The sequence below is a fragment of the Mus caroli genome, chromosome 17 (assembly GCF_900094665.2).
Source record: "Mus caroli chromosome 17, CAROLI_EIJ_v1.1, whole genome shotgun sequence".
In the NCBI taxonomy this organism is placed as follows: domain Eukaryota; kingdom Metazoa; phylum Chordata; class Mammalia; order Rodentia; family Muridae; genus Mus; species Mus caroli.
The window spans coordinates 64,636,206-64,648,609 of record NC_034586.1 but is presented as its reverse complement, the minus strand read 5'-3'; the positions used below and the strand labels follow the sequence as shown (position 1 = coordinate 64,648,609).

General features: G+C 41.0%; 1 protein-coding gene across 1 annotated transcript in view; it reads right to left on the bottom strand.

Moving 5' to 3' along the window:
* The window catches only part of L3mbtl4 (L3MBTL histone methyl-lysine binding protein 4), a 339,815-nt gene that overhangs the window by 70,611 nt on the left and 256,800 nt on the right, over window positions 1–12,404 (bottom strand). The window lies entirely within an intron of this gene.

The following is a 12,404-nucleotide window of genomic DNA, read 5'->3' as shown; positions in this document are numbered from 1 at the left end:
TGGAAGCAATCCCACTAAAACCAGGGACTAGACAAGGCTGCCCACTTTCTCCCTACCTATTCAACATTGTACTTGAAGTCCTAGCCAGAGCAATTCAACAACAAAAGGAGATAAAGGAGATACAAACTGTAAAGGGAGAAGTCAAAATATCACTTTTTGCAGATGATATGTTAGTATATATAAATGACCCTAAAAATTCCACCAGAGAACTCCTAAACCTGATAAACAGCTTCAGTGAAGTATCTGGATATAAAATTAACTCAAACAAGTCAGTGGCCTTTCTCTACACAAAAGATAAACAGGCTGAGAGAGAAATTAGGGAAACAACACCCTTCTCAATAGTCACAAATAATATACATATATATATGTGTGTGTATATATATATATATATATATATATATATATATATATATATATATATGATGAGCAGTCTTCTGAGTGTAGGGCTCTCTGGTGTGTTAAAATGGCTTTAAATGTCATTTAATGTTAACATGCTGTCTTCCTGTCCCTCAAATGCTCATGCCTGCTTGGAATGGCCTTGCCTTGCTGTCTGTGATGGCCACAGTCTAGGTTGATGGTGAGAAGTAGCCGCTCTGCCGTACTACTGAGATATGCTTCCCACCGGTTGTGACTAGACTTGGTTTTTCAGTACTTGCTGAATTTAGAAACTAACTCTGGGATAAGCTGTGGAGTTGGAGCTCAGCTAGCTTATTGGATTTTTTTTTTCCCTAGCTGTCAGTATTGTGATATCATTTGGTGGGAGGTTACATAAAGGATTCTTCTCCTATTCTAATGACTTCCATCACAAAGCAAGTGCATTGCAATAAAAATGAGAACGGAGGCTTCAGAGCCAGTGATGGAGTGTATCTCTGCCAATCATAGACACATAAACTGCACATTAAAGAATAAAAACTTACAGAGCCACATTTCTTTTATTCTGCTTTATAGTTTGTTAGGACAGTCAATGCTTTTAACATTCAGAAAAGCAGTAAAGGAAAGCAGGCGGCACTAAAGAGAGTTAGAGTATCTAGGGGTCTTGGTCTTGTAGGAGAAGGTCTATAGTGCAGGATGAGTGGCTGCATTTCACCCCCTCCACTGCCTTAATGACCTTCAGCTCAGTGCTTACAGCAATAACATTGCATATAGAAAACCTGTGAGAAGGTTGGAGTGCAAGCAAATGTAACAGGACTCTTCAGAAAGCCACCAGGTGTGTGTGTGTGTGTGTGTGTGTGTGTGTGTGTGTGTGTGTGTGCAGAAGCCTGAGCTGCTGAGGGTCAAGTCTAGTGGGTCAGATCAGAAACGATGGAGTGGCTATGGCTGTTCAGAGTTCTTCTGATTTTGTAAACATGTCAATCCTGTGAGTGTCTCATAGGGTATATCATCCAGTGGCTACGGCTGGATAGACATCTGCACAAAGCCACTACCCAAAGACCTATGTGTTAAGTCTCTCTTCTGCCAGTGACAGCAGCCTTATGTGGAGATTACAAGCTTTGCTAACAAAAAGAGGTTCTGCATTTTACTTTCTCACTTCTGTGGAGTATCAAAGCGTTCTTGAAAATAGTAAGCCAAAAGCTCAGAGTTTCTAAATAGGTAACACAATTTCCAGTTTCCTAAGTTTGTCTCTCCTCGGTGTTAACTTTATCCTAGGTTTGCGTGATTTCAGCATTTTCATTCTTGTTTACTTAAAATGCCCGACTGAAGAAACCCCATCACCACTATATAGTTCTCTTTGATGTGAAGAACATAATGTCTGTGCTCATTAAAAATATTTGGTTCTATGTTTATTGCTATGAGTCATTTAAGGTTACATCTCTTTGTAAAATAAACTGTCAAGGACCACTTAGATTTTTTAATACCATGAGATACAAATGAACAAAAGCTTTTGCAGAAGATTAAATATCACTAAGCTTGCCTTGAAAACAGCCCCAGAGTTGGCCTCCCCCTCTTTCCTTCTTCCCAATTGTGAAAAAAAAAAGACACTCCAGTCATGGAGGAGACATGTCTTGCCTTGGTACTAAATACTGATCAGCCAAAGTACCATCCAACAATCTCTGTGTATCAGACAGCCATGGGAGTGCCAGCCTAGGCAACCGTGAGAGTGTGCACTCATTAGCTAGAAGAGACTCACTGTCTTAACCCATAGCTCCCTGAGGCAAAAATTATATCTGATAGGAATTTGCAAGTCTAGCACAGCAGTCAATACAGTAGAGATATAAAGTTTATCTATCCAATGGTAGCCTGCTTCCTTGGGTTGCATCATTAGCCATCAATCAATAGCTCCATCTAGAAGGCTTTCATTATTGAGTCCTCTAGTGGTTTGCAGATAGGAAAACAATCTCTGATCAAGCTTCTTTCCTTTATCCTGGGTGGTGCTGGAGTCTCTCGAGCAAGATTCAGATTCTCTCAGAGAAATCCTGAAACATCTGTTGCCTAACCTAAGATTTCATGAGTGCTCACATACTTGACTTCTGTAAGCCCATGATCAGAGGTGAACCACAGCTGGGACCTGGTGTGAATGTGCTGGGTCTTACTGTCCTCCCACCCACCTCATACCTTTCAGAAGTTGGCAACTATTCTCTGCAACACTCACAGAGCTGGTCTGTATCTTTGATAACCAAGACTAGCTCTCCAGTGCCTCTCCAATGTGAACAGAGACTGTGAGCAAGTGTAGTCATATCTGTGGAGTGGGAGTCCTCTGCCAAACCATTCTGATGCAAGACCAGCAGTCTGGGACCACATGGATAACAAAGTGATCCCTGCCATCACACATGCAGAAGGCAGACACCAGATAAGTCCTTTGTGAAGGAACATTTAAAACAGATAATATCATTAAGGCTGTAAACACATTTTGAGATGTATTATTTTTTTCTTGGTAAGTCTATCATGTAAATCTGTAATTAGGGACTTCTAAAATAGCTAACTTTTTAAAGCACAATATGCCATAATTGTCTATTAAGTCAATGAGTACTCAGGGACTCTTAAAGCTGCTGATTACCTTCTTGCTGTGTTTTGGAAGAACAAGTACTTCTAGAAAGGTTCCTTGTACAGTTCTCTTTAAAATAGAACAGATTTGAAAATGTGCTGGTACCTGCCAGGTTAGCAATTTGTTACTACTGGAATCGTCTCAAACATCACTGAGTTTATTGTCCCATATGAGGACTGTACTTAGACTGACTTCTATTTCATAGTCTAAGCAAATTTTATCTAATTGACTCAAAGTTTTCTGTTCTCCAGAGTGCCATAATAAAGCCTCTTACAGAAAGCTTTATTAATTGTTCATTTCTTAACAGACTGTCACTATTTTCTCTCACTTAACAGGATACGCAATGGGCTGGCCCATTTCCAAGTCATTCAGTCATGTATATATCTGCTGTGTAATGAATTCAAACTTGATCTTTTACCAAGCTATGTTCTATGATGCTCATTTATACCTAATAGTTAAACTGATTAGCCCTACTCCCCATGTCCTTAATCTTCTGCAAAAGCAAAGGCCGTATGCGCAATCATTACAGTACATGGGAGTATCCTACTACTATACACTTTTATTTAGTAATGACATTGCATTTCATTGGCTTTGTAATCTAGCTTTGCAACTACTTCCAAATGTAAATCAAACAGATGCTAAAGAAAGAACAATGACAAAATTATTTAGGCATGGAAACCAGTTAGGAAATCTGTTTTCTTCCTGCCAGCTCTCTGTTTATGAAAATGTCCTTTCTCAGTTGTAGGGGGTTGTCTGACCCTTGGCTTTCCTAGGAGGCCTGATTAGACAAACCCCATAGCCACAGCTAAAATAACTCACTCCACCAAAGGGAGATATGGCAACATACACTTGTAATCCTAGCACTTGGGTGACTGAGACAGGAAGAGCACAGTTTGAGGCCCTCTTGGTCTTCACATATAGCCAACCTTAAAGAAGATAAAGGAAGAAGAAAAGAGGGAGAGAAGGGAAAGAAAAGGAGGATTTCTGCAGGTAAGAACCCAAGATGGACTCTGAGATTGAAGTCTTTGGGTCACAAGTGATTATTCCACTCTTAGATGAGGTGTAGGCATCCATTTGGGGATGCTAGACCAAGGGCAATCACTGGCACAACACCCACTGCCTCTCACTCAGGATGTGACAGTGTGACCAGGAAGGCTTCTCTAAGAAGACAAATCTGAATGAATTCTCAAAAATCTATGAGAAGGTAAATGAAATGGAGGATAGTAGGATAGTACAGCCAAAGACGCTGGGGGGGGGGGTTGTTTGTATTCAAGAATCTGAAACAACAGACAGGTTATGGAAGTGAAGAAAAAGGGGGACAGAGGTGTATTCTTCGACTTCAATCTCCTCTCTCTCTGTGTCTTTCTCTCTGCCTCTCTGTCTCTGTCACACACACACACACACACACACACACACACACACACACCATCATAGTCCCACTTACCTCTCTTTGTGCTGGCACTAAAGTGGGCACCTTGGTACAATCTCAAAGTCCCTAAATGAGCTGGGTGAAATTGTCTCCATTGGTGATCGGTTTCATTTGGTTCTGAGGTGGCTTTGTATCTCTAGGAAAGGATCCTGCCTGGCTCCATTCATATAGAGCAGGCTGTTAGACAAGTGGATGAGCCCATTGCCATCTTTCCCCTTTGGCATAGCTGAGTGTTGGCTATGCAGGGGTACCTTAAATTACAATAATGCCTCAGAAAGAAGGTGACAGTTTCTGAGACATAATAGGTGAGCAGCTTGGGACCAAGAGCAAAAGCTTCAGAGAGAGATGTATAGACTAGAATTAGCAGTTAGGGATCATTCTTTGTGGGAGGATTGTTTTGAAGCCTAACTCCAAAGGGTTGCCCAAAGGCCTCCCAGGGACTCCTCTTTAAGGGAGGGAAGAGCTTAGACATTTCCTTCCCTAGACCAAGGTACTAGCCTTAGAGCTGCTGGCTACCCTTCAACACTGATAATACTGCCAAAGGATGCAAACCCACCCTCCCATCAGGTAAGATTGGGCTTCTATCACTCTTATCAGCTAAATAGCCTGCCCCCTGCTTTGTGTGTATGTATGAGGGAGGGAGGCACAGAGGGAGAAAGAAAAACTGCAGAAGGAGATTTACCAGTTTATAGAGGAATATATACAGGGTTCAGGTCAGGGCAGGCTGTATGTTCTAACCACAGCCCATCACCCATCTGTGAGTAAATCAGTTCCCTCATTTCTAGATTGAACAAGTACAGAGAAACTGGTAATATTATACTCTACATGCATATCTTTGGTAAATCTCAAAGACAAAGTACCTGTTCTATGTGGACCGAGGTTTTCTAGGAAGAGGGATCCAACATTCTTCCTGATGTCTATGCAATCTTATACTCACATTAGGAGAGAAACTTTGCTTTTGTTTATCCAGTATGGATACTATAAGAATTAAGAATCAAGTCTTATCAGGTGTGATAGATCTCACAAGGAATGCTCCAGAAGTTTCCCTCTGACTTTGTGGAAGGTAGAGTAACATCAGGACAGTACACACTCCACCATATCATTTCAAGTTCTACCAGACCTTCTCATGGTGGGAGCTTCTCATCATTTCAGAACAAACCCTTCTTGTGCACCCTGATGAGAAAGTCTGATAGCTGCAGGTGGTAGCCCACATCGACATGTAGTTAAAGCAACCAACTGTTCCATCTCAACTGTACTGTTTATAAGCACTGGGTCTCCGCCTTGGTGCATTTTTGTTTTTATTCTGACCTGAAAGCATTGCAGGGAAGTTTCATATCACATATTTTGTGTTGAAATCTGATTCCTGAGAGAGGGCTTTGCTGCTGCTGCTGCTACAGAGTTCTTTTTTAAGATTTGTTTTTATTTTTCAAGTTGTAGGTGTTTTGGTGTGTATGTATGTGCATGGGAGTTCAGTGCCTGCAGGGCTGCTGTTTCAGAGGGTCACAAGCCACATGCCATGACACTGGACTGTAAAGGATTCATTTTCAGTGCTCAAATGTTAGATAAGATGAGCACTAGGTAAAAGGAACAGAGCCAACAGAGAAGGCAGGGAGCCGTAAGCATAGACCGAGCAAAGGGCTACCAGGAGACCCAAGGAAGGTTCATTGTCTCAATCACAGTGAAGAAGGAAGCCAGGGCCATGTGTCTATTGTAGAATCATTGTCTTGCACATGCAGAAACACTGAGGAGACAAGGGCATGAGAGAACAGAGGTGGAAGAAAGGAGGAGAGGTCTTAGGTAAAGGCTGGTTATGTTCATTTTTACCCCACAACTAGAATTCCTTGAACAAATAGATGGGAATGGTTTGATTTAACCCTTGACATTCGTAATGTATTCCAATTCTTATTAAAAACGGAGTAAAGTTAGTTCTCAGCTCAATTTGGTTCATAGCCCTTGCTCATCACATTTCTGATTTGATAATTTTAAATGCTTTGAGGTCCTCAATGGTAATCAATAGGCACTCAATGATCAGCAAGTACTTTTGGCAGAGTGCAATTTTAACAGGCATATAGAAGGGAAACACATTTTATTAATATTCAGGGCCAACAAAGAATACTGAAGGGGCCTGGGAAACACCCGTGCCTTCCATGTAGCTTGTGATTTGTTGGTCAGCAGGCAGTTTGGAAGCTGAAATATTATATTTTGTCTCCCATACTGCAAGGCCCAGAGGTAAAGTAGCCTGTTCAGCGTCAGTCAGAAATCTAAACCCAAGGCTGTCGATCCCCGATAAAACTTGGTTGATTCTAACATAAGGAATGTTGAGCACATCCTTTTCCAAGAGAACTGATAATCTGTGTATTAATAATCATCCATGTAGTATATACATGAGCTTTATTTGAGGAACTATGGTATAAAACTTGACTATGGTTACAGCTTCCAAACAGTGCTACTAAAAATGCTGCCAAAAGACGACCCTAGGGTCAGAGAGATGGCTCAGCTGGTAAAGTGCTTGTCTCACAAATGTGAGGACATATTCCCAGGACCCAGGTTAAAAAAAAAAACCATAGCATGATGGGAAGGATTAAACCCCAACACTGGGGAGGGAGAAACAGGTAGATCCCTGAAGACTGCATACAACCTAGCCAGCCTAAGTGACTTGATGAATTCCAGGCTAATGAGAGATGAATTCAAGACACAGGGCAGATGGAATTTGATGAATACCTACATACATATAGCTACACACACACACACACACACACACACACACACACACACTCACACATCTAATAAATAAAAGAAAGCAATCCTGGGTGCCGCTGGATCCTCTGTGAACCACACTTTTGGGAGATATAGAAGTGTTATGTTACTCTAGGCTGAACACGGCCAGCAGAATACTTTTAGCCTGTGGGAAAGAAAGTGAAGCAACACTACACCGTATTCAACAAGGTGAGAAGCTGGGCAAAGCCAGAGTCTGGAAGGAGACCTAGACATGGGTTCCAAGCAGTCCATGCAGGACACTGGGAAGGACCATCCAGGGGCAGAGCTCACATTTGTAATCACTCCTGTAAAGATGGGTTGGGCATCTATGTCATAGTTTCCCAAATGACCGTATAGTGTGGGGTTACTTTTTTTTTTTTTGAGACAGGGTTTCTCTGTATAGCCCTGGCTATCCTGGAACTCACTTTGTAGACCAGGCTGGCCACCAACTCAGAAATCTGCCTGCCTCTGCCTCCCAAGTGCTGGGATTAAAGGTGTGTGCCAACATCGCCTGGCATGGGGTTACCCTTCAAGGACTACCTAATTGCATCCCTGATCCAACTCCTTACTGAGGGAGGCAGTAGCATCTGTGACTGACAGGGGCCAAACCTGTGGCATGGTCACCCACTGGTAAAAAAGACATCTGGGACCCTTGCAAGGAACATGAGATTCAGAGTGGAGTCACCACTGCCTTGGCTCACTTTCTACAATGAGATTAAGTGACACTAGCAAAATAGAAACAAAGGGGACTATCATGTATTTAGAAAGTTTTACAATTTTAGTAAATTTTTGTAAAATGTGTATCAGGACTAAGGAATTTGGATTTTGTTTATGCTTGGTCAGTTTCCCTCTTGAGTGATTGTTTTTGGAACAGGTCTCTACTTCTGAACTCAGCCGAGCAACTTCCCATAGGTCCCTACTGATCCCACCCAGCAGCATGCTTCTTAGTCTCTCCCATATCATCAACTCATTTAATATTCACTATATGAAGGCAGCTATGCAGTTTTCTTTATTCTTATTCAATTTGTCTAGAAAGAATTTTCCTTTTAGACATAAAATCTGAGCTCACTGAAAAATAAAACATGTTTATATACACTGTATGTATGTATGTGCATGTGTGTGTATCACCTATGTGCATGTGTGTGTGTGTGTGTTTCTGTGTGTATCATGTAGTATATATGGAAGTGCTCATTTTCCTCCTTGCCTCTTGGGAGTCTATTGTAATACTACTGCAAATGATTGGAAGGGAAACTATATTCATAAGGAATAAAGCAATGGGAATAACAGGGTACAGATAATTCAAAACCCATTTTCATCTGATCATTCTTATTTCTACCTAATATTGCTGGTAAGCTACTTGGGTTTGGTATCTTTTGAAACTTCACAAACTTAGCTAATTAAGTAGGTGACATTTGAATCCAGTTCAAATTCTTGAAGAAGATAAACAATGTGATGTCTAAGATTTTCTCTAAGTTTAAACATTTTTATTTGATATTTTATTTATTTACATTTCAAATGTCACCCCTCCCAATTTCTCCTCCACAAACCCCTATCCCATCTCCCCCCCGCCCCCGCCTCTATAAGGGTGCTCCCACATCCATCTATCCACTCCTGTCTCACTGCCCTAGCATTCTCCTACACTGGGTCATCAAGCCTCTACAGGACCAAGGAGCTCCCCTCCCAGTGATGCCAGATAAGGCCAGCCTCTGCTACATATGCAGCTGGAGCCTCGGTTCCCTCCATGAGTACTGTTTGGTTATTCTAAACTTTTAAAAGTCTCTGCAATATTTCATTAATAAAGCATGCATACCACATATCATAAAGTATTGAAGATAATTGTTGAGTCTCTCAAATAAAATGGCAGAATGTAAAAAAATTATCTTAAAGTAGAAATGTCACTGTAATATCTTACAATTAATGTTAGATGACTTATCTGTTCACAATGATCAATTCTGTGTGTGGTTTTAGTTTTAGTTTTTGATTTATGAAATAAAATTATTTTGATCTGATTGTGAAGGATACCAGATACCTTAGGGGGAAGAAGTTATGGTTTGAATCATACAAGTACATAGATGAACCACTTAGGAAAAAATGTTGTATAAACAACTTAGGAATACAAACTGAAGACCAAGAGCAGCTGTTCCTTACCATATGGGTTCTATGCACCAGCTGAGGGCTCAGTTGTCTCTGGAAAGGAAGCAGGATGCAGAGAACAGGCAGAGAAAGGGGACATGCTGTCTTCAGACACTTCAGATGCATTCAGTGAGCCCATGTGGTAGAAGTGAGGGTGTGTGTGGGGGGCAGGGAGGGCTATGTGCCAGATAAAGGTGTGATATTGAGAAAAGAGCTGGTTTAATACAAAAGAGTTCAAAGCCCAGATGATCCTGGGCACTTAGACTGAAGACATGAGGGTCCACACCATCTACTTTCAAAAAGAAATGGGAATAGCCAGCCATGAGGTCATCGACAAAGCCGTGCCACAGTTTGCGATGAGCAACACAAGCAGTGAGCCCCAGGCTTGTCTTGTTACAGGAAATAGACCAACTATACTTTCTTGTTTTACAGTAGAAAAGAATTTGACATAAAAGAACAGAATTATACTTGGAGTGGAAATGGAGAGAGAGGAAGGTGAAAGAGCTGTAGATATCTACAGGTGTGTTTTTACACCACACCACAGACAGGTCTTAACATTTTTACATATCAAAAATCAACAAAGACTACTGATGCAGATATGTATGAGTCTGATCATAAGAATAGCAAAAAACCCCAATTTCTATTAAATCAATAATTATTAATGTAAAATCTATAACAGATAATAGAAAATATTCAGCAAGGAAAGATCGTCAATTGCACTAGGTTCTTCCCTCAAATTCTAGAGATTCAAATCAGCTGAGTACAAGATAAAAATGACAATCATGTAAAATTCCCAGCAACACACAGAAGTGTGCTTTTCTTGGAAACAAACAAACTAAAATCACTTAGGAAAACTCTGATCGTGTTAATTTTTGCTTATTTTAAAGCTTTGACAATTTACATTATTATATAAAAATGAAAATCTAGGGAATGTTACATTTTCTGCAAGTAGATATATTAGCCAATATAAGCCCAGAGTTTTTGAACTGGTATGCGTATATTAGTCTCCTTTCGTACTTGTAAATGTATCTTAAAAAAATCTGTTGTCTGTCTTATGAATGTGGAAACAAGGCACAAGGAGGCACATAGGCAGAAGTAGAGTACTTAAGTCCTATTTGAATATTGTGACTCCACATCTGTAATAACCAGGCTGCGTTTCAGTTAGAACTTGGACTTCCAGAGAACAGACCAAACTCTGAGAATCTTGTGAAATCATCACAGAGCTCCAAAAGAGAGGAGACAAGAGACAGGGAGGGACATCAATGGAAGAACAAGATGTGGCCTTAGTTGGAGTCACAGTTTGGTGCAGACTCAGTTGTAGAAGCTTTAAGCTGGAGTAGAGAGAGCTCTCCCTACACTGGTGATGCTGGTCTACCCATCATCCATTTTACATGATTCTTGTAATTTTTTTTGCTTCCACTCAACTGAGTTGAATCTCTAGAATTTGGGGAAAGGATCTAGTGCAATTGGTTTTCTTTCCTTGCTGAAAAGTGGGTACTGGATCAAGGGGTGTCATGCTAACTGACCTACCTCCTGGCATGCCAGGGTGTGCAGTTAAGCAAGAATGAGAAGCAGGATCCAAGGCAGGACAGATGGCTCAGTAGGTAAGAGCAGATCCTGTACAATATGAGGGCCTAAGTTCAAATCCCTGGCCCCTGCTTCCTAAAATGCTGAACATGGTTGCACTGAGCAGCTGAGGTAGAGGAGGACATCTCACTGGCCAGCTGGTCTACCTGAAACCCAAAGGCTCTAGTTCAGGTCAGTAAGATCTCATCTCAAGGCAATAAGGCAAGCAGCTATATAAAAGATAAGCAATGTCCCCCTCTAGTCTCCAAAAGCACAGGTACACTCACATGCGTGCATACACACACACACACACATGCATGCATACACATGTGTGGGCACACATGCACCATACATGTTACACACACACATTCATGCACATACACATGTGCACATACACACAAACTCATGCACATATTCACATGCACATACACACACATACATACAACACACATTCATGCACATACATACAGTCATGCACATACACACACAATCATGTACACACATATACACACTCATGAACATACACACATACATACTCATGCACATACATACACACATACTCGGATATATACATACACTCACATACATACGCATTCTTATACACGCTCATGCATGTGTACACACACACACACACACACACAAATGCTGCATTAGTGTACAGCACAAACAGAAATGCTGACACCTTTCCATGGTCTGGAACCTTTCCAGGTTGCTGGCCAGTGCCCCTCAGTTCCACCTTTGTAGAGTATTGGCTTACAGGTATTTTGTAAGTCTCCTGGAGAAGCATCCTACTGATTTTGCTGAATTTGAGAGATCTAGCATCATGGAAAACATTCAGGTGTTTAAGTCAGGTATTGACAAAATGTAGTACACTGTCACAAAGGTGGTGAGGCCTTGAGTTCTCAGGGACAAGCACCATCATCATTGGGCAGCATCACCATCAGCTGCCCTCACTATTAGCATCCCAGCATCAGCTGCTCTCACTATTAGCATCCCAGCATCAGCTGCCCTCACTATTAGCATTCAGGCTTCCCCTTCAGAAGCTGAAGGGTAGAAGGAGAGTCAGCAAGGGGAAGAAAACAAACAGGAGAATGGAGCATGTCGTAGGAATGAAGGCCTGGAACTGGTGATTAGCTATGCCAGCCTAATTGGGTCAGAGGACTCCCTCAGACAAAATAAGGTATTCTAGTCAGAGACTCATTAGAATTTAGAGTGTTTAATTTCCTCCTTAGCTGTAAGTGGCTACAAAGGCAGAAATAATGCAGGTCCCAGCAAAATAGAACGCTCCTTCACTTTTATTTTTAAAATTCCTGAAGTTTTGAATATTTAATATTTTTTGAAAATTTTATAATTTGTTGTATAAGATAAAATTATCATGGGGTGCTTAAAGAACTGATCGAATTTTAATGACCAAAACTAGATGGATTTAGAAATTCTGGCTCAGCTCTTTGAGCAAAATTGTAGAAAAGAAAGATCTCTTTGGAAAACACAAGAATTATTTATTAGTGACAATTACAGCTCATCTGTCTAAAGCTT